This window comes from Prionailurus viverrinus, chromosome A1 (assembly GCF_022837055.1).
Source record: "Prionailurus viverrinus isolate Anna chromosome A1, UM_Priviv_1.0, whole genome shotgun sequence".
Classification (NCBI taxonomy): Eukaryota; Metazoa; Chordata; class Mammalia; order Carnivora; family Felidae; genus Prionailurus; species Prionailurus viverrinus.
This window is the reverse complement of record NC_062561.1, coordinates 77419237-77446378: the sequence shown is the minus strand read 5'-3', so window position 1 is coordinate 77446378 and position 27142 is coordinate 77419237. Positions and strand designations below refer to the sequence as shown.

Sequence of the window (27142 nt, the reverse complement as noted above, 5' to 3'; positions counted from 1 at the left end):
GCAATATGGGAAATACACATTAGAACCATAGTGAATCAGCATTTCATATTGAACAGCTGGAAAATTAAGAAGCCTGCTGATGCTAAGGTTGCCAAGAGTATGGAGCAGTGGAAACACTCAGAGAATGCTTTGGGCAACGTACTTTGTATAACGACCTTCAAGAAAAATTGGCCATATCCAGTTAGCCTGAGAATGTACAAACTTACTACCCACCACTTAAATCCCTAGATAATCTCTTGTAGTAAGTTGCCTACAACACTATTCACAGCAGCATGTTTCGTGTTAACAAAAGAGAGAAAGACTGGAAACAACATCAATGTCCTTCAAGTGTACAAAAGATACATAGTCTGGATATATCCATGTAATGTCATACTCTACTTTGAACATAATTCAGATACCCACATCAACACAATAGAAATTCAATAATGTTGAGCAAAAACAAAACCAAACCAAAAGAAAAGGCCCCAAAACAAAAAACAAACCAGTTTAGGATGCATACAATGATATGTCCCATATAACAGACAAACTAGAAAATACATAATGTAGTTTAGGGAGACATACAAAGCTGGGAAAACCATAAAGAAAGAGATGATTAGCCCAAGGCTTAAAAAAGTGGTTATTTCCATGGGGGCAAGGATGTGCGACTCAGGAATTTCTAAGGGGGTTTCTAAGGTGCAGGTGATGTTGTAGTCTAGACATCAATCTCTAAACACATATTTATATAACTAGCACATACATTTATATATAAACAAATACAGTTGTGTTTTATGTACTCTTACATGCCTGTTATATTTTACATTATAGCTCACATTTTATTTCTTTATTTTTTTACATTATACCTCACATTTTAAAAAGCGATGGAGAAGACTACAGTAACACATGTGGACATGTTTCAGGAAGCTTTGCCTGGAAACAGCACAGAAATGGTATTGTAGCTACAAGAGTATTTTTTTATACAACGTTTTAAAATTTTTATTTAAATCCAAGTTAGTTAACATATAGCATAATAATGATTTCAGGAGTAGAACCCAGGGATTCACCACTTCCATATAACCCCCAGTGCTCATCCCAACAAGTGCCCTCCTTAATGCCCATCACCCATCTGATCCACCCACCCACCTGCCGTCCAGCAGCCCTCAGTTTGTTCTCCGTATTTAAGAGTATCTTATGGTTTGCCTCCTTCTCTGTTTTTACCATATTTTTCCTTCCCTTCCCCTATGGTCATCCGTTTTGTTTCTTCAGTTCCACAAATGAGTGAAATCATATGATATTCCTCTTTCTCTGGCTGACTTATTTCACTTAGCATAATACCCTCCATTTCATCCACGTTGTTGCAAATGGCAAGATTTCATTCTTTTTCATCATCGAGTAGTATCCACATCTTCTTTATCCATTCGTCAGTCAATGGACATTTGGGCTCTTTCCATAATTTGGCTATTGTTGATAGGGCTGCTATAAACATTGGGGTGCCCGTGCCCCTTAGAATCAGCATTTTTATATCTTTTGGATGAATACCCAGCAGTGCAAATCCTGGGTCCTAGGGTAGCTCTATTTTTAATTTTTTGATGACAAATCTCTTCCACCTGCTTACTAGCCTAAAAGGTCCTTTTAAAGGTGGGAAACAAAACAGCCTGTTTGGGTGCCCTTGGGAATGAGGCCATAAAGTAGAAGAAATAGATGATGCAAAGCAGAGGGAGAGACTAACTTCAGAAGCAGCCCCCTGCAGCAGGCAGGAGCAGGCAGATAGTGCAGATGGAAAGGAAGCAGCTTGCCCTTGAGGAAGAGCAGTGATGTCTCACTCCTACAACAGGCTATAGGGCCAGACGGGTGTGGGACTCGGGAGAAGGAGAGATGAGGGTTTGCCCATCTAGTTGCTTGGAAGTCAAGGTTGACAGCGAAAAGAGAGGGACGTGGAGAGGAAGAGATCTAAGAATTTCGAGGGGCACCTGGGTGGCGCAGTTGGTTGAGCTCTTGATTTCGGCACAGGTCAGGATCTCGCAGTCTGCAGGATGGAGCCCCACATCAGGCTCTGCACTGGCAGTGCTTGGGGTTCTCCCTCTCCTTCTCTCTCTGCCCCTTCTCTGCTTGTGCTCTGTCTCTCTCTCTCTCTCTCTCTCTCTCTCTCTCTCTCTCTCTCTCAAAATAAACACACACGCACAAATTTTTTAATGAATTTCAAGAAGAGTTGAAAAAGTGGGAACCATTTCAGAGAGTGTAGTGGAACCATGAGTACGGAGTCGCCCAGATGGGGCTTGTGGTCATGAATTTTCACTGAAACCCTCCCATCCAGTATATAATTTTCCCAGATGACACATAATGTCAGACAGGTGAAGGGGCAGAATTGCTGGAGAGCTGGTCAACCAGGGTCAGAGGGCATATCAAACTGCCCCCGGAAATCTCCATCCACGTGTCCTCTGAGCACCTCAAGCTCAGGCTGGCCCGGAAGGAGGCTCTTCATTTTTAATGTTTCCCAAAGTCTGCTCATGCATTTTTCTACTCTTGCTTCTTGAGATCCCATTTGCCAGAGCCCCAGGCTTCCCACTGCCCTGCAGGTCATTCTGTGACACTTTCTACACCTAGCATTCTGTCACTCACCAAGGTTTGAGGGTTTCATTTACTTAACATCTGATAGGAAGTTACTGAACATTTACAAAAACAAAACAAAACAAAACAAAACAAAACAAAAAGTGTTCACTCTCACTAGTCACCAAATATATACAAATCAGTGGAAAAGGAAAAACACAGTTTTTGGCAACCAGTGTGAAAACATGAAAAAGATAATGTCCAATGTGGTCAGGAGTCAAATGAAACAAACACTTTCATGTGCAGCTGGTGTGAAGACAAAAGCTTTGCGGGGTGACCTGGCAAGGGCGTGGGAAGTCTTTAAAAATGCTTTACCCCTCAACTCGGTAACTCCTAGAAATCGTCACCAAGAAAATGCACAGGGAAATATACAAATTATTTAACGACATTAGCATCACTACGTTTCGTTAAATAGGAAAAAAGTTATAAATAGCATACATGTCTACACAGCTTAAATAAGGAATCTGTTATACAAATTATGGTCCATTTGTAATTTCTCTGCAGACATTAAGAATTATCATAGAGGGGCACCTGGTTGGCTCAGTCGATTGAGAGTCCAACTTTGGCTCAGGTCATGATCTCACGGTTTGTGAGTTCGAGCCCCGCATCTGGCTCTGTGCTGACAGCTCGGAGCCTGGAGCCTGCTTCGGATTCTGTGTCTCTCTCTCTCTCTGCCCCTCCCCTGCTCACAACCCGTCTCTCTCTGTCTCTCAAAAATGAATAAAAATGTTTAAAAAATAAAAAAAAAGAATTATCATGTAGGTATGTATTTCCTGACGTAACAATATCCACATATATTTTAGAATAAAGGAAGGAAAGTTGCAAAACAATTTTGTTCCATTTTAGTTAAAAATATATTTATGTATTGTTGAGATCTATCCCGATGGAGCTTTTCCTCGTAGAGGAAACACCTCGTAGAGTATTTGTGTGGTTTCCTTTACTCACAGGACTGTGTGTTGGATCCAAGCGAAAGAACTGCAGGACACAGATCTGCTAAAAAACTATGTGAAACACCTAACAGTCACATTGTGTAAATCTCAGGTACTGACATACCCCAACAATCTGTACAGTTCTAGGGCATGATCGCTCAGGGGTGAGTATGATCTGAACTCATTCATGTTAAGAGGGTGTCTGAAGTTGAGCACCAGGCACATCCATCTACTCTGACCCTACACGTGGTCCTAAAGTAAGAAAGTGTAGTCCCGAAGACTACAGGTGGGGAATTTCTGAAGTATGCCCGTATTCAAGTGGAATTCAAAAGAATTATGGACTGATAGTGACAACTGTGGGCTGAACAAAAATTCTTTTGTAAAGGGCTGTTTCGAAGATTTTGATTCTGACTTGGGAGGAACTAAGGTGATTGGCAGTGGAAGGAATCAGATGTAAAATTCATTGACTTTAAATGTATTGACTTTAAATCAAAAACACATATATTTATGTATTATCTAAAAAGATACTTCAGTACTCTGCGCAACTTTTAGGTACATCTAAAATTATGTTAAAATAAAACGACTGCAGGGGCACCTGGGTGGCTCAGTCGGTTGAGAGTCCGACTTCGGCTCAGGTCATGATCTCACAGTTTGTGGGTTCGAGCCCCGCATCAGGCTCTGTGCTGACCGCTTGCTCAGAGCCTGGAGCCTGCTTCAGATTCTATGTGTCCTCTCTCTGCCCCTCCCCCGCTCACGCTTTGTCTCACTCTGTTTCTCAAAAATAAAAAATAAATGTAAAATAAATAAATAAATAAATAAATAAATAAATAAATAAAAATAAAACCACTGCAGAAAAAGAACTGATCTGTTGAGGACTTTACTAAAAAAGCATACGAACTCCAGCAAGTGAGATCTTGATCAACACACGCATATGCAGGGCTACACTCTGAGTCCACGAAAGCAAACTGCAATCTATGATCTGGGTCAGCCTCTGCCTGCTAAAAACTACGGCCGCCCTCCTGTTCTACAGTCATGCTGCTACAGAATGAGGTAAAGTACATATGCCTCACCTTTTAACATGGAAGTGAGAGAAAATAAAACAAAACTTTTATGGTAGGACACAAGTGCTAGTTGAACAGAAAACAACTGAGAGTAAAACAACAATCCGAGACCACCCACTCTAAATGCCAGGGCAGTTCGGGCCACAGGGGCAGAAGACAAAGGACTGATAAGGTCAAGGTGGATGGGCGTCGCAGAGACGGCAGGCGTGAGCCTGACTTCCACAGCAGGGAAGTTAGAGGAAGAAAGAGCGGAAACGTGGATCTTGTGCTTATTTGTTTATTTTTTTTTAATATGAAATTTATTGTCAAATTGGTTTCCATACAACACCCAGTGCTCCTCCCAAAAGGTACCCTCCTCAAAATTTAGAAGAGAGGAAAGAATGGTCTTGGAGAAGAGCTGTGAGGGGTTAAGGGTGGCAACGTTTAGATGCTACATCCCCCGCCCCCAACACGCACACAACACATGCCACACACGCCATAAGCAACACACACACCATACATATCACACACTCACCCCACACAGTACACACACCACATACACACCACACACAACATGCACAACACACACACAACACACACTACTACACACAACACACACAACACACACACCATACATACACACACTCACCCCACACAATATACACAACACACATACACTACACACAACATGCACAACACACACTACACACAATCTACACAACACACACAACACATACAACATACATATACCACACACCACACACACAGTATATACAACACTCACCCCACGCACAATATACACATACCACATACACAACGCACAAGCCATCCACACCACACGCCCCACACGCAATACACACAACACACTCACCCCACACACCACACACACCACGCACAACACACACACAACATACCCCCCCACAATACACAACAAACACCAAACATAACACACACACAAGTACACGCAATAGACACAACACACGCAACATACAACATGCACAACACATACACTCACATAAACCACACACCACACCACACATGCAACACACACACACACACACACACAACATCAATCATATGCATAAAGTAATTCCTTGATCCAAAGTAAGTTATCTTGTGAACAAAATTACATTGGTTTGTAATATAATCTAATTTATTCGTATTTCTGTCATAAGCTATGTGTCTGCATCTGTCATGTTTCCACGTCCCCACCTCCTGCTGGGCTGTGTCTCCTGGAGAGTCTGCAGCAAGAGAAGAAACCAGAAGGGTGACTGTTCCTAGGGTCAACTATTCCTCCTCTCTCAGCCCGGACCGGTCTTGGCCACACCTGCTGCTTCCACTGGCTGGCTGCTTCTTGACGTCCCCTGCTAGAAATTCTAAGATTCCAGATTCTGCCCCTTCTCCTAATTCAACTAGTTACCATTTCACTTCCATTTTCCCACTTGTAAAAATGCTCCCAATTGATCCCTCACCTGACACAGTCCCTCCTCCTATCCTTTTTGTTTCCGTGTTTATTGTTTATGCCTTTGCACTAAAGTGACTTTTCTGCCATTCTGTTGGACTTTGGGAAAGCGGGGATTGTTAATTACCTATGCCAACTCCTGCGCACCCAAACGCAAGTCTCTAAAATAAGTTCTAATTGTGGAAATGACAAAGGGGTCCGGGTAACAGTAATAAGAACCTTATTCCCTCTCATCTGAGATAAAGTTTTGTTTTTATTCCAATGTCTAAGTTTTTCACAATAGATGCACACAAAAACATGGACGGGCACATCTCCCCCCCACCCCACCCCAATGCCCTGCAGAGCTTCTGAGACCAACCAAGGTGAACCACATCTCAAATAAAATGATCTCAGATTCTTGGCAGTAGGAGTGCCCAGCATGATATATAGCCTGTTTAGGCAAAAATAATAATAACTTTCCACACAGATATAAATTGACTCTAAGCACGCATGACTTTGCATTTTAATCCCGCCACTACCGGGTGGAACCAACTTTTATTAAATAAACTTAAGCAATGGAAAGGAGAGTCAAGTTATTTAAAACTGAGCTGAGTCCCTACTCATCCGAACAAATAAGAAAACCATAGACTTAAATTTCTGATAGCATCCGGTTTTGCACCAGCCTTCAGACATCATGCAGGTATTATCTTTAAAGCAGTATTTCCTGCAGGTGAATCTTTAAAGCAATATTTTCTGCCATATGTCAGGCTCTCAAAGGGTGAGGCAAATGACTGTCAGCATTCCAAAGCTGCTGGGGCCACCACTCTTACTGAGACACCTCATGCCTTCCTTCCCCCCGTCCCCCACTCCCTCTGCGAACGCACACCCCACTCAGCGACACAGAAAGTGGAGGTGAGCCCACAGCATTGGTTTGGGGGTGGGGAGGGCAGAAACTTCAATTTTTTTTTTTTTAAAGATGATGGACTTGAACAAGGACTCTGGGCTCCTCCAACTCTAGCCCCAGAATGGAACTCTGCAAGGCATATACATTGTCGTTGGGTGAATAAATAGACAAGTAAAGGGAAAAGAGCTCAGTCACAAGCCTGTGTATATACTCTGAAATAGTACGTAGCATTGAAAAAAATGGGTTAAATCTACATGCACTGACAGGCAAAGACTCTAAGACATACGGTTAAGTTAAAAAGTTAAACAAAATAATATATTTAATACATACGAGAAAAAGCCTAGAGGACTATGCATCAAGTATAATAGATGTTACCTCTGGGAGACAGAATGACCAAGGGGACCATGTTTCATCAATACTTCCTGACTATTTCCAACAAGAGCTCATTCATGTATAACTTGTGTAGATAAAAGATAAAGCAAATGTTGGGGCGCCTGGATAGTTCAGTCGGTTAAGCGTCTGACTCTCCATTTCAGTTCAGTCATGATCCTGGGATTCATTTGAGCCCCGTATTAAGCTCTGTGCTGACAGTGTGGAGCCTGCTTGGGATTGTCTCTCCCTCTCTGCCCTTCTCTCTCTCTCTCTCTCTCTCTCTCTCTCTCTCTCCCACTCAAAATAAATAAACCTTAAAATAAATTAAAGCAAATGTTTCCAATTGCCAACTGATGTTTTTATGTTTTATGTACTTGTGGTAAGTTTTCATATTTTTATTCATCTTTTCAATTTCCGCTTGCTTTTCATATTTACTTTACCTTTTTAATATTAATTTTTAGTACTTCCCATTTGTTGATAACATATTTTTACTGTAACAAGTAACATGTCTAATTTTTACATTTTGATCTCATGTAATAAACACATCCTTATTAACAAAAGTTGAACTTACTATTTTCAATCTGCATACTTTTTAATTAACTGTTAGATTTTTCCCTGTAAGTATTTTACCTCTATATCAGTATTCATAATGACTTGATTCTATTCTTTTGCATGGGTATATTAAAATCCTACAACCCCCTATTTTTAGATATGTATGTTATATTCCAATTTTAAAAATAACAATTTTAAGACGTATAAATTTGGGTTTGATTAGTTCACGTTTTTAAAAGAGCTGTAGTAGTGCCAGTTACTATCCAGAAAAATTGCGCTAATTTAAATTTGTAGTATACAGGAATTCATTTCCCCCTGCCAATACAAGGAATCATTTTAGTATTTAAAAAAAAAATCTTTGCTATACAATAAGAGAGAAATAGAATCACATTGTTTTAAGTATCATTCTTTAACTATAAGTAAAAAATGTTAATGTTTGTCTTTAATTCTGTAGTGCAGTACCTGTTCATGGGTATTCATTTTACCTACTGGGTATTCATCTTTCTTATTGATTTATAAGCTCTCTTTATATACTAAGGTTATTAGGTCTTTGCAACATATATTGAAATATTTTTTACCAGCCCATTATACACATTGTCTCTAAACTTTTTTTTGTCATAAGTGTGAGAAGAGACATGATTCATTTTCAGAAATACTAAATAAAAGCTGTGCTGTCCAGTTAACAGTAGGTTTACAACCTACTGGAAATATGTACAAAGCCCCCCCCCCCCCACACACACACACACACAATGGAGTCCCAAACCTTTAGACACTTCACTTCCTTGTTCTTCCCCTCTCCATTTGGTGGGCTTATTTTCTCAGGCTTTGCAATGAGCATGTGCCATAGAATAAAGGGAGGAGGGAATGAAAGTCTCTGCATCACCTCGAGGAATGTACGCTCCTTCAGTCAGACTACTTTTTGCCTTCCATGGGCATAGGCGACATCTGGGCCAGGCTGTAACCTCTGTAGCACTCAGGCAATGAGGAACCAGGGGAGGGACTTGCACGCTAGGAGATAAATTGTCTGCTGTTACTGCCCCCAGAGTGCCTGTCGGTCAGACACCTGCTCTTCCAAGAACATTAATGAAGGCACTCCACTGTGTTCGGAGTCTCCTTGTCCCTCCCTTGATTGGGTCAGTGGGCTTATTTCTCACACTAAGAAGCTTTAAGCTCGTGGAGTGCCTGGATGGCTCGGTTGGTTAAGCTTCCGACTTCAGCTCAGGTCATGATCTCTTGGTTCGTGGGTTGGAGCCCCATGTTGGGCTCTGTGCTGATAGCTCAGAGCCTGGAGCCTGCTTCGGATTTGGTGTCTCCCTCTCTCTGCCCCTCCCCCCCAAAAAAAATAGGTGAACACTAAAATAAATTTAAAAAAAAAAGATGAAGCTTTAAGTTCTTACTTATTAAAATTAACATGTTCCCATATTGGTTTTTCCTTAGGGTCATGACTAAACAATCACCTAAAATACACATGTAATAAAATATAAATTCTTAAAGCACGGGCATAGTTTTGATTTTTACCTTTAAATATTTAAAATATAAATTAAAAAAGAGGAAAATGTATACCAGGATGCATAAAACATAAAAACATGAATTTTAAACATAAATTAAAAACTTTAATTCTGCTAGAATCATACATAATTTATATGCACACAGGTAAGACATGAGATTTATTTATTCCCCATATGGTTAGTTAATTATCCTGGTATTAATAAATAGCAATGCTCTATCTACTGTTTTATACTGCTACTTTCATTATATACTAATTTTTTACATAAACAAGTTCACATCTGAGTGTTCATTCACTCATTCTTTCCCGTATTCATTCAACTAATCTTTATTGAGCAAATACTATATTCTAGGCTCTGTTTTAGGCACAAGTGATACATCACTGCATGAAATGGATGAGATCCCTGCCTTTTCTGGCTTCTGTTCAAGTAATAGGCACAGGCCATCAACAAATTGTGATAAGTAGGAAGAAGAGGAACAATGCCAAATAATGCAGTAGAGCAACCGCATGGAGAAGAAGACAGGACAGCTTTCTCAGCAAAAGTGGTCAGAGCAGGCCTGTGTGAAGAATGATAATTGAGCAGACACCTGAAAGATGCAAAAGGAACATGAATAATGCAAGGGGTGCCCACATGTAGTACAGAAAAGAACCTGTGAAAGTCTGGGGGTAGAACACAGCAAACGCAAAGGCACTGGGGCAGGAATAGGCTTGGTATTTGGGTGGGGGGAGCAAAAAGGCCAAAGCAGCTGGACAGAAATAAGTGAGCAGAAGTTCAGAGATTTAGATGGGGGTCTGTGCAGGCCACGGAATGAAGATTTGTAGCTGGGGAGGGTGGTCGGATTTCCACTGCTTGTGGAGCAGTGTGTGGAGGACTGAAACAGGCCAGTGAGGAGTCATCCAAGAGAGAGGGAGGCGGCCGTTCCCAGGAGGATCGGAAGGGATCAGACTCAAGGCGTGTAGCCACGTTCAAGCTTACAGGACTTGGTGATTCACCGGCCACAAGAGAAGAGAGATGGTAACTGAGGTGGTAAAAACTGGTGATGCGCAAAGTTCCAGGTAGGAACAGCCAGAGCCTTGTTTTAAATATGTTTGTTTTAAATAAGAAATTCTTTCTACCTGTCAAGTGGTGGCATTAAGTGGGTGTAGGACCTCCCTCAGGAGGAAAGTTCCAGCTGGAAATACAAGTTTGGGAGGGTCATTAGCATTCATGCAGTCTGCAGGGCCTCCAGGGGAGAAAGCGTAAATGAGAAGTTAGCTCAGAGGGTGGGGAAGGGAAGGGAAAGGCAGAGGACAGGCCAGTCCCGGAGGCCGGGTGTAGTGCCCTGAGGCCCAGAAGGGAGAGTGTTTTAGGAAGGAGGAGAGGTCAGCTCTTTCAAAGCTGCTGCAGAAGAGTCAGTGGCAGCACGGAGGAGGTGTTGCTGTGGAGGAGTTCTCAGTTGAAGAGAATAGGGGTGAAGACACCAGAAATAGTGAAAACAGGCATCTGCAGAAGTGCCTGGAGAAGTACATCCCTAGAGTCAGGAGCTTTGTTTGTCTTTAATGGGGGCTAATTCATCATGTTTGTACACTGATGAACTAACCCAGGAGAAAGAAGAAATTAACCAAGTGGATGACAGGGGATGAGGCAGGAATGAGAGAATGGGATCTGGGCCCATCTGGGGCTGAGCTCTGTGCAGGGCAAGGACACGTCTTCCTTTTCTATTCTACCCCATTCACCTGTGGCTCTCACGTTGGCCTAAACCCACTTAGTTCTAGAATTCGATGGAACATTTGAATGTCTGACAGAGCAGGGGACATCTTGCTAATGTTATTTTTAGTCCTTATTTTATTAAAAAAATTTTTTTTGTTGTTTATTTATTTTGAGTGAGAGAGAGAAAGCATGAGTTTCCCAGCACGTTGCCCAGGGGAGGGGCAGTGAGAGAGGAAGAGAATCCCAAGCAGACTCCACAACAGTCAGCGCAGAGCCCAACGTAGGGCTCAAACTCATGAGCCGTGAGATCATGACCTGAGCTAAACCAAGAGTCAGACAGTTAACTGACTAAGCCACCCAGGTGCCCCTTTAGTCCTTATTTTAAAAACTAACACATACAGGGGCGCCTGGGTGGCTCAGTCGGTTGAGCATCTGACTTCAGCTCATGCATGTCATGTTCTCACAGTTTGTGAGGTCGAACCCCGTGTGGGGCTCTGTGCTGACAGCTTGGAGCCTGGAGCCTGCTTACAATTCTGTCTCCCTCTCTCTGTGCCCTTCCCCTGACTGCACTCTGTTACTGTCACTCTCAAAAATAAAAACATTTTGAAAATTTTTAAAAAACACTTTAAAAACAAACACATGTATTTCCAGTTGACCTCAATTTTATTTTTATTTGTATCAAGTTCATTTCATCTGAAGTGATCATACATTCATATGGTTCAAACTACAAACGTTACAAGAGGCATACCAATGACAAAAAGTCTCCCTTTTGCCAAAGGCCCACAATGTCACCATCTCTTGAATCTTATTTCAGAAATATGTTATATACATACACAAACACATTTACATTTCTTCTTTCTTTTTTCCCTTTTTTATACAATCAGTGACATAGAGCTCCGCCTGTTGGCTTTTTTTTTTCACTGAAAATATATCAGAGATTATTTAATACCAGTAACTAAGGAACATTCTCATTCTTAAACAAAGGGAAAAGCCTCTATGAAGAAAGACCCCATAAGAGAAACACAAGACTGTAAGTAATGGCAAGACTAAACAAAAACACAAATAAATGAATCATACGGAAATGAAGATCACTTGAAAGGCAAACAAGGGACAAGAGATAATAAAAACGTAGAGAAACAGAGATAGGAAGGAGAAAAGTGAACAAAGAATGGAAATTAAAAGTTTAGAAGGATCGGAGAGAAGATAAGAGATGAAAAACTACAACAGAAAACAACATCTGAGCGGTTAGACTCTCCCTATTCATAATGACAATAATAACAGCAACCGTAAAATGAGACATATATTTCAATACATAATAAAAAAAAAATTTTCCAACGTAAAAGAATGCACAATTCCAAGTGAGAAAAGCATCCACTACGTCTGAGAAACTGATGAGAATCTTCAAGGAACATACACATCCTAGCGAGGTGACCCGGCCTTAAGGATGAAGTCAGATTCCTTGGGCGGCGGGTTGGTAAAACGATCAGTGTGGCTTTTGATTTCTTTCCAGCAATGGTCAACCCCAGAAAACAATGTGGAAGTAACTCTGAGATTAAAAATAGAGGAACAACAAAAACAGCCCAGGACACGAGGATTTTATCTCCAACCAAGCTGTCTTTCAAAGACATAAGCGACAGGCATTTTTGAAGTACACAGACTCAGAGACCATGAGTCCCATGAGACTTTCTGAGGAACTCTCAGAGGATGAACTTCAGTCCACCCAAGGCATTGCCGCAAGGCTGGCTCTGTAGGTGGCCGCGGTGACAAAGGGTGAGGACAGGAATGTGCATGCCTTGCACACGGATGGGGAGGTCACAGGACCACAGGCCAGGCGGGATCAGAAGTGGAAGGAGAGGGAATCCCTGGACGATCACTGGGAGTCTGCATAAGCAGACCATACTGCTCAAATGTAAATACTGAAAAATACATAATGATTGCCACAATCAGATTATAGAAAAAAAAGAGGGAGGGGGAAGATTCTAATGTCATCTATGCCGCCTAAAAAATGAAGGAGTAAAAGTATAGGTAACGTTATATTTATAAAAGTGGCCAATAAAATGGGACTATATACCTTAAATACAAAGACTCTATATACAAAAAGCAAAGAAAACAAATCACATAGTGAAAGACTTTTAAAAAATACACTAGAAACTGGAGTACAACATAAAGTAAAGGGACAGAGATAATACCAAACATATCTGTTAATCATTAAATGAAAATAGGATTAAATCACTTATTAAAAGAGAAAGATCTTCATATTTTATCACAAAGCAAAATCCAACTCTATGCTGTGCACAAAAGGCACACCCCGTAAAAGTGGTTCAGTTCAGGTAAAGAGATAAGCAAAGTACAAGGAAGCAAATCCAAAAACAACAACAACAACAACAAAAAACCCACAAAAAAAACCCTGAGCTCTTGATATGTGACACAGAGGAGAATCCTGCCCCCAAACCATTAGAAATAACATGAAGGACATTAAATACCCAGCAGCAATATTCACAGGGAGAGATTTTAATTCACCTGTAAGCAGATAACAGATTCAGGAGACAACAATAGCCATCAATAAACAAAAGACACAGTAGTGTCAATAAACTGGGAGGAAGTATTTTCAGTCAGTCTGGGATGAAGGAAGGACCGAGCTTTCTTTTTTTTTTTTTCTTTTTTTTTTTTTCAACATTTATTTATTTTTGGGACAGAGAGAGACACAGCATGAACGGGCGAGGGGCAGAGAGAGAGGGAGACACAGAATCGGAAACAGGCTCCAGGCTCTGAGCCATCAGCCCAGAGCATGACGCGGGGCTCGAACTCACGGGCCGCGAGATCGTGACCTGGCTGAAGTCGGACGCTTAACCGACTGCGCCACCCAGGCGCCCCGACCGAGCTTTCTGATATGAAAGAGTTCCTAGAAATTGAGGGAAGAAACAAAAACTTGACTTACACACATACACACACACACATACACACACACACAGAGGATATAGACTGCTCACAGACTGCTCATCATATGCGAACAACCCTTACACATACGAAAGAATGCTCACCCTCACCCATGAGAACAAGAACTATTAAAATTATACCAAGATGTACATTTTCCCACCAAACAGCAAACAGATTCCTGACTTTTGCGATATGCCATGCGGGAAAGGGATGGTCTTGCAGAGCTGGTGGGATGATCCCAATGTCCCAGGTGGAGGAGGCTACTTTGGCAAATCCAAAGGGATTTCTGTGCTGTCCCTAAAGTATAATCAGGAGGCCCCCACAGTTCAGGGCTGTGGCAAGAACTACGTTGGCGTGCAAGAAAAACAGGAAGGCTATGTCGTTAGTGTTAGGAGATTTAGGAAATAAAAATACAGGTCATCCTGTTAAATCTGAATTTCAGATAAACAATGTTTTTTTTAGTATAGTAAAACCCTGGGTTGCAAGCCTAATTCATTCCAGAAGCATGTTTGTAATACAAAGCATTTGTATATCAAAGCAGATTTCCCTATAAGAAATAATGGAACACTCAGATGATTCATTCCACAACCCAAAAATATTCATGTAAAAATGATTACAATACTAGGGGCTGGTGGCTTAGTCCATTAAGTGTCCGACTTCGGCTCAGGTCATGATCTCACAGTTCCTGAGTTCGAGGCCCACGTCAGGCTCTGTGCTGACAGCTTGGAGCCTGGAGCCTGCTGCAGATTCTGTGTCTCCCTCTCTCTGTGCCCCTCTCCCACTCGCACTCTCTCTCTCTCTCTCTCTCTGTCTCAAAAATAAATAAACATTAAAAAATTTTTTAAAAATGATTACAATACTGTAATATACAATAATAAAGAGAATACAAAATATAAAGAAAAATAAACAAATTAAGCGGCACTTCCCTTTGAAAACCCTTATGGCTGGTGTGAGGGAGACAAGAGAGAGGAGGGTTATTGTGTAGAGAGGCTTTCACTATCACTAATGGAATCACTGCTGTCGATTGCCCCATGGAATCTTTTTCTGCATGGGGGCCATTGTATATGCTACGGTACGGTATTCACAAACCATTGTCATGTCCTGTATTTAATGTAAGTGGCAATAAGGCAGCAGAGGAAAGGGCAGCCTGACCTAGAACAGAGCAAAGCATTCCCAAGCTCATTCTTGCACGGAAAAGCAAAGGACTGTCCCTAGGTGCTCTGAAGTGACCAAAAATACACCAGTGCCAGGTGTGGACACCTTCGAACGTCCTGAAAAATCACTGATTTCTGCCGAATGCTGTGGCCTGAGACCGAGCATGAGAGACGATCACCCACAATCCCGGAGAGAGAGAGAGAGAGAGAGAGAGAACCACGGGCTCAGTTGTGATCATGTGACTTTCGACGTCACGTACGACTCCTATTGCAAGACATCCCTCGTTTATCAAGTTAAAATGTATTAGAAATGTTTGCTCGTCTTGTGGAACCCTCGCAGAACAAGTAACTCGCGATCCCAGGTCTTACTGTATTTGTGACACCCTCCCAGTTTGTCCGGTTGTTGGTCTGTCTGTGCCAATATGCTTCATGTAGCACTTTGGTGAGTCAGGCCTCCCCCCGAGCCCTGACCGCTTTCTAGTTTGATAACCACACCAACTCTGCTTCACGGGCTCACAGCCTTAGACCTCTAGCAGAAAGATGCCTCCACGGTGAGGGGTGGGCCTGAGCAGACCCCTCAAAGGGAGTCTAAGGATATTCCGTGGCTACGGTTGCTGCATGAAGAGCAAAGGAGGCCAAGAAGCAGCCTCCAGCACTCGCAGTAACCGGCAGCTTTGTCTGCTAGTAATCACAATAGGAAAGAAGTGGGGAGAAGGACTGAGATCAGATCAGACGTGTTGTCTGCCTCTTTCTGCCCTGGACAGCTCTAGGCGGCAGAACAACAGCCTCCTCCCAGAGGAACGTCTGAGGAATTCAAACCACGACCTCTAAGGTTTCGATGGTGAAGCTGCAGGAAGAAGCAGAAAATCGCAGCTCTGCGAAGGGGTGGCGGCCTCTGGGGCCCTTCCTTGCGGAGTTGAGGATGGAGGAACGCGAGCGCCAGGCAAGCGTGGTGTCTTGGCGCCGCTCAGGCAGAAACTGTGCTGAACGTCCTCAGCTAAAATGCAGGGCCAATTTCATTGCACGTTGTGTGAAACGTGGGTTACTCGTAAAGGGTATTGCAACAATTTGTACGAGATACCTGCCCACTCCTCAGACCCTGGTCAAGAGGGGGAGAATCGTCTCCTCACCTTACATCTGGGCCGCCCTGGATGACTTGTAACCAACAGCATGTGGCATTTGGTGTGCAGCACAGCTCATGAAGGCAGGAGAGAAAAGGCTGGCTGGCTTCGCCCTTCATTCTTGGGTCGCTCCCATTGGGGCACCGAACTGGCATGAGGCCGCCATGTTGTGAGGAAGCCTGAGCCACACGAAGAGGCCACATGTAGGTGCTACAGCCGACAGCTTCCAGGCAGCCACCAGCACCCACATTTTTTTTCCTACTACTAACAATTTTTAGAGGGGAGTGAAGAAGGAAAGCTCATTCCCGGTCTCCTTGATCTTCGCTAGAGGCCAGATAAAGCCAAAATGCTGTATTTGTTTTGGGAAGATCATGAAATAAAACCTGGCGTTGAATTTTAACTTCCTGCAGCTCAGACTCTTTGGGGGAACCAATAAAAACAAACCCGAAGATTTGTCTTTTTTTAACTGTCACAACGTCGTCAGATGATAAACACTTGATCCAGTTCTCAAGTAAATATCTAGGCAATTAACTACACGTGGACAAGACTCTTCCTGTGGAGAAGATTTTGTCGGGCTTGGAAAATACAGCTTTGCTTCGAAAAGTATTTGAGGAGAAAAGCAAACCAGGGGCTTCTCTGCTCTAACATACAATATAGCTGATTTACTTTCATGATGTAAACGCGCCATTACTTTTTTTCGGATTCTCTCAAGCAAAATGAACAGCAAAGTAGGACAAGGGCTGGAGAAGTTCCAAAGTGTTCTCAGCATGGGGTGCCTGGGTGGTTCAGTCAGGTGAGCGTCCGACTTCAGCTCGGGTCTTGATCTCGCAGTCTGTGAGTTCGAGCCCCGCGTCAGGCTCTGTGCTGACAGCTCAGAGCCTGGAGCCTGTTTCAGATTCTGTGTCTCCCTCTCTCTCTGACCCTCCCCCATTCATGCTCTGTCTCTCTCTGTCTCTCTCTGTCTCAAAAATAAATAAACTTTAAAAAAAAAATTTTTTTAAAGTGTTCTCAGCAGCCACCAAACCTTCCCGACGACCATCCATTCAGAAACATGGAGCACCGAGGTGTTGTATTGTTTCTACTAGTTTCTAGTAGAAATGACCTCAAGCTTGGAAGCTTAACCAATGGAGCCACCAAGGTGCCCTGAACAATATTTTCTTCAATTAAAAAAAATTTTTTTTGAGATATTCCACGTGCCCTAAGAGTTAACATTTTACTACCAGCCTATTGCTAGTTAACCAGTTTCTTTTGGGGTAGTTTAAAAATGGCCTACTCTTGTCCCTTCTCTCTTGTTTCCATCTAAAGTTGTGCAATTAAATGTAAACTCAGCTGTTTTACTGAAGGGCCTTTATAGTGTCGGGGGTGGGGGGCGGTTAGCATTTATTGGCAGATTATTATGCCCCAAGGACCGTGCTAAGTGCCCCTCACACGTCACTGTGCTTCTGAGTCATCTAGAGATTTGGTTTAAATGCAAACTCCAGCTCAAGTGGTCTGGGCTGGGGCCTGACTTTAGCATTTTTCACGAGGTGATGCCCAGGCTGCTTGTGTGGGGCCACACTTGTCCCAGTTAATGTCCACTTACAGATAAGTACTCTGAGACTGAGGGGTGACAGAGCTCTTGTACCAGCTTTGCAGCCAGTGAGTATTTGAATCCAAGTTCTTCAGACGACAAAAGAGGTAGCAAAGGGATGTCCCACGGTTAATTATCTTGCCATCCCCACAACCACAGCCCTCTGTTTAGATCTCTGTTTAGGACACTGCTGTGGGGTGAACTGTGTTTCCCAAAGACGTGCTCAAGTCCTGACCCCTGGTACCCACGAATGTGACCTTATTTGGAAATAGAGTCCTGGGGCACCTGCGTGGCTCAGTTGGTTAAGCGTCCGGGTCTTGGTTTTGGCTCGTGTCATGATGTCATCATAGTTCGTGAGTTCGAGCCCCACGTGGGCACCTGGGTGGCTCCATTGGTTAAGTTTCCAACTCTTAATCTCGGCCCAGGTCATGATTTCATGGGTTCGTGAACCCTGTGTCACACTCTGTGCTAACAGCGTGTAGCCTGCTTGAGATTCTGTCTCCCTCTCTCTCTGTCCCTCCCCCGCTCACACTCATTTTCTCTCTCTCTGAAAAATAAACATAAAAAGTATATTGTTCACATTAAATGGGAGAAAGAAATCCAGAGAGGGGAGAGAGTGCAGATACATTTCTAAGATTGTGTTATCTGAAAGAAACAGTGAATTTGGAGATTACTGGTATGCAATTCTTGTGAGAATTTAAAAAATTCTTTAAATGTGTAAACAAACAAACAAACGAAAAAACCCCAAAAGCTTGGAAGTCATGTCTCTCTACCTCAGAACAATGACTTTTCTTACATTTACCACAGAAACGAGGTCACGGGATAAACCACTACCCCGAAAACTAGAGGGACAGGTGAAGACAGAGACCGCAAAACAGCTGACCTGAACCAGAAGCCGCTGAAGCCAGAACAGGCAGGGACATGCCCGTGCCTCAGAAACTGCTGGAAGCTGAGGATGGATTAACCTGAGAGTTAAGAGCTCCTGAAGGCCCAGCGTAAGTAAGGATCCCCCACATTTTCACAGAGTTCTACCTTCGGGACCCCCAGTAGGTTCTTACGGTGAAGATAGGAGAAAAATCCCTTCCTATCTGGCTGGGGGTGGGGGCTGGGGAGAGCAGCCATTTTGAAATGCGTCACAACAAACACCTACGCAGCAAGAGAAAAAACTTCCCTAGAGCCTTCCAGGGGAAAGGAATGTTAGCCAACTCCAGCCCCCTCTAGCCTTCCTGCCTTACCTCAGGGGAAGGAAAATAAGCTGAGAAACTCTTATGAAGGTCATGGCCCAGGGGTAGGACTCACTAAAACACTAAGGACCTAATTACAGGATTATACAATGATTCCCCTCCCACTCCCTTACCACCAAATCAATAGGCTCCTTGTATAATAAGGGGGTTACAGCTAAAAAAACTGCAAGACTTTACCCAGGAAGGAGCTCCTAGGGAAACCCAAAGAAAATGGAGAGACAAAAACCAGGACACTCACGTAAACTGAAGTCTCTGATACCTAAGCACGGTAAACACAGCCTGACTCTCAGCCACATAAAAATAACCTTCACACCAAAGGCCGATCTACTCAATTCCTATCACCCAATACAACACATCTAACTTTATTTATTTTTATTTTTTTTTAAATGTTTATTTTTGAGAGAGAGAAAGAGCACAAGCTAGGAAGAAGCAGAGAGAGAGGGAGACACAGAATCCGAAGCAGGCTCCAGACTCTGAACTGTCAGCACAGGGTCTGATGCAGAGCTCGAACTCACAAACTGCAAGATCATGACCTGAACCAAAGTTGGACACTTAACCAACTGAGGCACCCAGGTGCCCCATATCTACATTTTAACAAAATATTACAAGGCCTGCCAAAAGGCAAGAAAAGCCCAAAATCTGAAGAGACAAGGCAAGTATCAGAACCAGAATCAGATATGGCAGAGATGTTGGAATTATCATATTGAGAATTTAAAATAATCACAATAAAGATGCTAAACATTCTGATAAAAAAAAAGTAGATAACATTCAAGAACAGATGAGTAATGGAAGCAGAGAGATGGAACTTGAAAAACTCAAAGGTAACCTGAAAAATCAAAACAAGTGCAACAAATGAAAAATGCTTTTTAAAAAATATTTTCTTTTATTTTTTGAGAGAGAGACACAAAGCACAAGCAAGAGAGGGACAGAGGGAGACAGAGACAGGCTCCAGGCTCTGAGCTGTCAGCACAGAGCCCGACACGGGGCTTAAACCCACAAGCTGTGAGATCATGACCTGAGTGGAAGTCAGATGCTTAACCAACTGAGCCACTCAGGTACCCTAAAAATGTTTCTAATAGGCCCAGAAGTAGACTAGGTACAGGTGAAGAAGAATCAGTGAGCTTGAAGATCTGTCAATAGAAACTTCCCAGTGAAATGAAAGAGAAAAAAGAATGAAAAAAAATTGAACAGAATATTTAATAACTGTGGGACAATTACAACAGATGTAACATAAGTTAATGGGAATTCCAGAAGGAGAAGCATGAGAGGGAAAGCAGAAAAAATATTTGAAATAACATTGACTTAGAATTTTCCAATATTACTGAAAGAAATTAAACCATGGATTCTAGAAGCTCAAAAAAATACCAAGTCTGATAAATACCAAAAAATCTACACGTAGGCACATTGTACTCACACTGCAGAAAACCAAAGACTGAGACAAAATTTTGAAAGAGGAGAGAGGAAAAAAAAAGATACCTTACATATAGGACAAGTATTACATCAGATTTCTTATCAGTAACCATGTAAGCAAGAGAGTGGAAAGAAACATTCAGAATTTTGAAAGGAAAAAACAAAACAAAACAAAAACACCAACCCAGAATTTTGTACCCAGCAAAATTATCCTTCCAAGTTACATAAAGGAAAAATAAAGACTTTCTCAGATAAAACCTGAGGGCAGTTGTCACTGGTAGACCCCACACTGAAAGAAATGGGAAAAGTTCTTCCAAAGAGAAGGATAAAAAGGATAAAGGGATCAGAAACTCAGATCTATGTAAAGAAAGAATCAGAGAAGGAATAAATGAAGACTCTGAGGTTGTCCTCAGAAGCTCTTCCTGCCAACAGTGTTGAATTTGAACTGAACCCCATGCTCCTGGAAAACAGCAAAGAATAAGAGATATCCCACCCGTACTTTGACTTCTGGAAGATGACACTGCAAAGAACCCCTCCTCCACTTATGACTTAGGTAAGACTCACAGGAACTCCCTTTTGATTACCCAGGATGACTCCAGACACAGACCCTCCAAATTCCTATTCTTTGCCTCATAAATGAGCTGAATTATTTTGTCCCCACTGATCAACGGGAACAAAATGCTTGTTTATCAAACTTTGGTTGAGCTTCTCTCCTGCCCCCAGGTGCTTGAACATTGGCCCACCCTCAGCCTGAGCCCATTGACAACCCCTCCTGAGAACTAGGCTGACCTCAGAGGAAAACATTCCCTGATGTACTATCCTATCATGCTCCCCCTTTCATTCACTCCCCCACACCTGGATCTTTCTCACCTTGTTTACCCCTCTTTATCAAAGACAACCATTCTGGAGACACTTGCAGATGTTATGGTCATGACAGTGTCCCCATTTCCATAGTCTCCATCCCCCTATTGCAACAGCTTCATCCCCCTCATGCTACACCCTACCCCTTGCGATAATCGTTTTGAATAAAGTCTCTCTTAAGTCCAGACTTGTTTCTAATTCGACATGAAATTTGGCTTCTGCTTTGCACTGGCTCCACATCAGAGCCTGCCAAGCTCGCTCTCCCATCCCTAAGAGATCAGCTCTAGTCCCGTCCAGTCTGAGCAAGTTTCTGGAAGAGGCTCCCTTTGCTCTTCTGTGCTTACAACACCAAGAGCTTTGGCTGTCTTGCTCTTCATGCATTTGAACCAAAAGACACAGATCTCTGCTGTGCTCTATCTGTATGTACTCTAACAGTCTGAAGGGTTTTTTTTTTCTTCTTTCTTTCTGAGTAAAAAATTCCTTACCTGTTTCTTAGGCAAACATTGGATTTTCTTTTTTTCACAGAAGCGCGCTTAAAATTTTACAATTAACCTTACCTAGCATAGGGCCTCCTGGCAATACTTTGAGGTGGAGAATGAGAGTAACATTTGCTAGGGAAAAAAAAAGGTTGTATGTGTTGTAGAGAACTGAACATATTTAATTAAATCAAAAAATAGTTTTTGGAAGTGAGTGTTGCTGATTTTATTATCAGGGCTGTGATGAAATTGGCTTGCTCTACATTCAAATTATGGAATATCCTGTAATTTTGGATGTCTCAAGCAGTTTTAAAAGAGGCCATGTTTTAAGGTTGCCAGGAAAACCAGACAATGCATATTCCATGTTTATTTAGTCATTCAGATTATGTTTTGTTAAATGCCTCCCATATGACAGGTAGTATGGCCACAACAAGAAAACAGCAGCAAACAAATCAGACATGGTTCCCTCCTGAGAAGCTCACTAAATCACTTTTTATATTACAAACCTGACAAGTTCTGTCAAGGAGAACTAACCCGCCAAGGGGTAAGGAGTTGAGTGGGGCAGGGAGGGATGAGTATGGCTGGGGTGTCAGACAGCTCCAGGCAAAGAAAACCACTTTGTTGTTCAGTGAGCTATGGAGAGATTCGCACCTGGTGCCCAAGGGCTCCACCTATACGGTAAGCATGGGTATGAATCTATGAGCAACTAGTACAGTATTTGGCGTGAACTAAATACTCGATATTTAGGGCGTGAATAAATGATCGTCATCGGCACATTACAGGATACACCTCAAATTTTAAAAGCTGTCAAAAGAAATTGAGGATTACTCATTTAAAAATTAGGGAACCTGGGTAGTTTAGTGGGTTAAGCGTCTGACTTTGGCTCAGGTCGTTATCTCACTGTTTGTGGGTTCGAGCCCTGCGTTGGGCTCTATGCTGACAGCTCAGAGCCAGAAGCCTGCTTCGGATTCTATGTCTCCCTCCCTCTCTATCCCTTCCCTCCTTTCTCTCTCTCTCCCTCTTCTCTCTCTCTCTCAAAAATAAACATTAAACAAAATAAAAATAAAAGAATTAGGAGGAGAGATATATTCAGGCATCTCCTTGGTATTTTTTGTTTAAACTAGGAGATTGTGCTTCAGAATGATCTGTTTTTGAAGGATCTGTTATTTACATTTGGCTATTGTAATTATTCCAAGATGAACTGAGGAAACATTTTGGGAGAAGGGAATGGAAAAGGTGGGCATCTGGAAATTTAAACAGAATGCGAAAGCAAAACACACAAAACCAAAATCACACTCAAAGTAAAAACCACTCAAATCTTCGTCATTCAACATGTATTTGGTGTACATTTATTGCGGTTAGCATGCTAACCCGTGGGTGTCACTGAACACAAAATGGCAAACGGCCCTAGAATTTGGATTCCAGTGCAGGAGAGAATCAATAAATAAATAAGTATATAAGAAAACAAAGTAAGTTCTGGGAGCTTGAAATACTGCGACTTTGATAATTATACTATAAAGTGAGGGGTGAAATATACGTGTCCCTCATTTCTTTGCTGCACCTTCAGAGAAAATCCCTAGTGATTTGGGGCAGGGAGGGAGGTCTTTGATGCACTTTTGTTTCTAGGGATTTTTTTTTTGCTCCCCCAGGGGCAGCAAAAAGACATGGCTTGAGTGGGATATATATCATCTTCCTTTAAAAGTTCCAGAAGTTACCTTTAAGCCAACCCCAGAATACATGTCATCTAAACAAAATAGATAATGTGCTTTGCAAGCAACCAGCCTAAATTCCCAGATTACTCCTCCAATTCCAGACCCTTCTAAGTAATTTGTAGCTATCATTCACACAGAGAAATATAAGCACACAAATGTGTTTGGGGGAAAAAAAATGAGATGGCAACGTGCACATTCTTCTACAACTTTCCTTTTCACCCACCAGCCATAAGTATACCGAGAACACATTTGCAAGTCAGTCCACATAAACCTGTGTTGTGCTACGTTTGTGGATGTACCACAGACTTTTCAACTTTTAATGTTTGATTGTTGTCAATTGTCTGACATCCAAACAGTGCCCCAGTGAGTATTCTTATACATCATCATATCATATATACTGTGCTGTTGTATCTGTAAGACAAATTCTCGGAAGTGAGATTGCCAGCTTACGGGATGTAAAAACTTAAAATGCTGATAGGCAAGGCCAAATCAACCCTTTGCCATAACACTTTGTCAGTAATTTTTAAAATAATTGTTAATCTAAAAGGAAAACACACACACAAATGATTATTATTTAAATATGCATTTCCTAGTTTATTAGTGAGGTTTAGATTCTTTCTTCCGTTTATTTTTTTTTTCAATCAGTTGTATTTCCTTTGTGAACTGCAGATGTATATTCTTTGCTCATTTTTCTATTGGGTTGTCTTTCTCTTATTGATGATTAGAAACCCCCTTTTTTTTAGAAACTCTTTCTATAGTAGAGATATTAATGCCTTGCATGCTAAATATTGCAAATATTTTCTCCCAAAGTTTTGTCTTTTATTTACATAGACAAATATATTAATCTGCTCGTCTGTACCAGTGCTTCTCAAACTGTGGTTGGTGGAACACCTACAAGAGAATCACATGGAGTCCTAGTTAAAAATGGGGGTTCTGGGGCCCAAGCACTGTACGAGAATTTCTGGCATGACACAGGATTTTGTGTGTCTTATCAAATCTCCAAGTGGTATAACCACTGGCTCAGGGTCTCTTATTTTTATGTCTTACATTATTATAAAAAAAAGCATATGCTTTTGAATATAGATTTCAATCCATCTTAAATTTACTTTTGTTCCTGTTATGATGCCACAAATTTTTTAATTAACTGTCTCTATTTTTTTTAATGTTCATTTATTTATTTTTTGAGAGAGAGAGCGCACGCACAGAAGCAGAGTAGGGGTAGAAAGAGAGAGACACAGAATCCAAAGCGAGCTCCAGGCTCTGAGCTGTCAGCACAAAACCTAAGGCGGGCCTTGAACTCACAAACTGTGAGATCGTGACCTAAGCCAAAGTCAGATGTTTAACTGACTGAGCCACCCAGGTGCCCCAACTGTATCTTATTTTTAAGTGTCTCTACTTTCATCATAGGAACAGCATTTAATAAACCATTCTTTTTCCACTAAAACATCGTCTTTATCATTTACTGTAGAGTTTCTCACATTCCTGTAGTTTTTGAAAGAAACATCTTACATTTTTTTCTAAAATATTATGTATTTATAAAAAATTCACAACATGTAGAAAAACACTTAGGAGAAGTTTTTAAAAATCCAACCTGGGGGCGCCTGGGTGGCTCAGTCGGTTTAGCGTCCGACTTCGGCTCAGGTCACGATCTCACGGTCCGTGAGTTCGAGCCCCGCGTTGGCCTCTGGGCTGATGGCTCAGAGCCTGGAGCCTGCTTCCAATTCTGGGTCTCCCTCTCTCTCTGCCCCTCCCCCGTTCATGCTCTGTCTCTCTCTGTCTCAAAAATAAATAAAAACGTTAAAAAAAAAATTTAAAAAAAAATCCAACCTGTAGTACGTTGACTAGGGTCCCCCAAAATTCATGTCCACCCCAGACACGGGGTCTTACTTGGAAATAGGGTCTTTGTAGTTATAATTAAGATGAGGTCAGACTGGATTAGGATGGGTCCAAACTCAATCTTGGGTGCCCTTATAAGAAGACAGACACACAGTCAATACCATGTGAAGACAGCAACAATGATCAGAAGCCAAGGCATGCCACGTTTTGCCAGTAACCCCTGGAGTTGAGAAGCACAGAACAGATTCTCCTCTAGAGATCTCAAAAGAACCAAGCTTGCCAAATACCTTGATTTTGGACTTTTGGACCCCAGCACTGTAAGTGAATAAGTTTCTTTTGTTTCATGCCATGAGTTTGTGGTGCTCTACAAAACCAATGTATCGGTGAATCAGAAATAACTATCTTTGGGGCACTTGGGTGGCTCACTCGGTTGGGTGTCCAACTTCACCTCAGGCCATGATCTCGCGGTTTGTGAGTTCGAGCCCGGCGTCAGGCTCTGTGCTGACAGAGTCTGGAGCCTGCTTCGGATTCTGTCTCCTTCTCTCTCTACCCCTCCCCCACTTGTGCTCTATCAAAAATAAATAAATGTAAAAAAAAAAAAATTAAAAAAAAAGAAATAACTATCTTTAGCATTAGATGGGCATCATCTCAGGTGTGTGTGTGTGTGTGTGTACAGACTAGATTGACAGGAATATCTACTTTATAACGGGTAATTCTATACAATCTAGATTATTAAGTGTTTTTACTCCAATGTATCTCAAGAAAAATAATAAATCTTCCCTTCTATTCTGATTATTTTCCTATTGCTGTCCCAATACCTTGGCGTTCCGTTTATTTTAATCTTTTATAGGGCAAATGCTTACTACTCTTTTTTTAAAGGGCTTCCTGATAACTCACAACTAGGTGATCTTCTGTATAAAATTTGAAATTATTTAGTTAGTTCTAACACATTCCCAAGAGTGCTTGGGACTCTGACGGGAATTGCGCTAATTTTGTAATTTAACTTGGAAAGAATTGGCATGCTTTTGAGACTGACTTGTCATCCAAAGATATGGCATATGTTGTTCGTTTACTCAGGTCTTGTTTCTGCCTTTCAGCAAAGGTTGAGGGATTTCAGCAGGAGGATCTTGTAACTTGTTAATGTTTATTCTTAAGTACTTTTTGTTGTTGTTGCCACCGTGGGTCTTACCCGTGATGTGCAAGGGCTTCGCACCACACACACACACACACCTGCTCTGCCACCTGCTAGCTGTGCCGTCTGGGCAGCTAAGGTCTTTACCTGATGGACCTCAGCGTCCCCACCCCCAAAATGAGAATGGACCACCAGTTCACAAAACGCAAAGCACACGGAGCCCCCCCCCCCGTATCAAGCACTGGCTTCCACGCATCAAAGCCCACGTCATCTCGTAAGCCTCACAACCACTTGGTGAAGTGTGGGTACATTCACTGTACAAACGAGGAAGCTAAGCTCAGAGAAGCAAGGCATCTGCTCAGAGTCACTCTGATACAATGTAGGGCTGCCTGACAAAACCAGCTCCTAGAAAATAATGCAATCAGTGGTTTCTGCTGAGGCACGACTTCATGCTCACCAAAACGCGACAGGTTCATTCTTATGGCATTGGCCTCTTACCGGAAAGCAGAAGGGCACTAAAGCGAGCTGGGTGACGACGGCTCCCGAGAGCGTCGGGCCGGCGCGGGGCAGGCGGAAGGAGCCGAGTGAGCTCGGAAGCGCTCGCTACGCCTTCGGCAACAATCGTCAGGGGGCGGGGCTCGCGCAGCGGCGCGTTCCGCGCGGGGCATTGT

At 42.3% G+C, this 27142-nt stretch overlaps 1 long non-coding RNA gene across 2 annotated transcripts in view; it reads right to left on the bottom strand.

The window, feature by feature from the left end:
- LOC125160995 (uncharacterized) overlaps positions 1-27139 on the bottom strand; it is a 170857-nt gene extending 143718 nt beyond the window's left edge. For both annotated transcript variants that reach the window (XR_007150432.1, XR_007150430.1), the window contains exon 1: positions 26970-27139. This is a non-coding gene — a long non-coding RNA (uncharacterized LOC125160995). The remainder of the gene's footprint in view (positions 1-26969) is intronic.
- Positions 27140-27142: the final 3 nt, after the last annotated feature.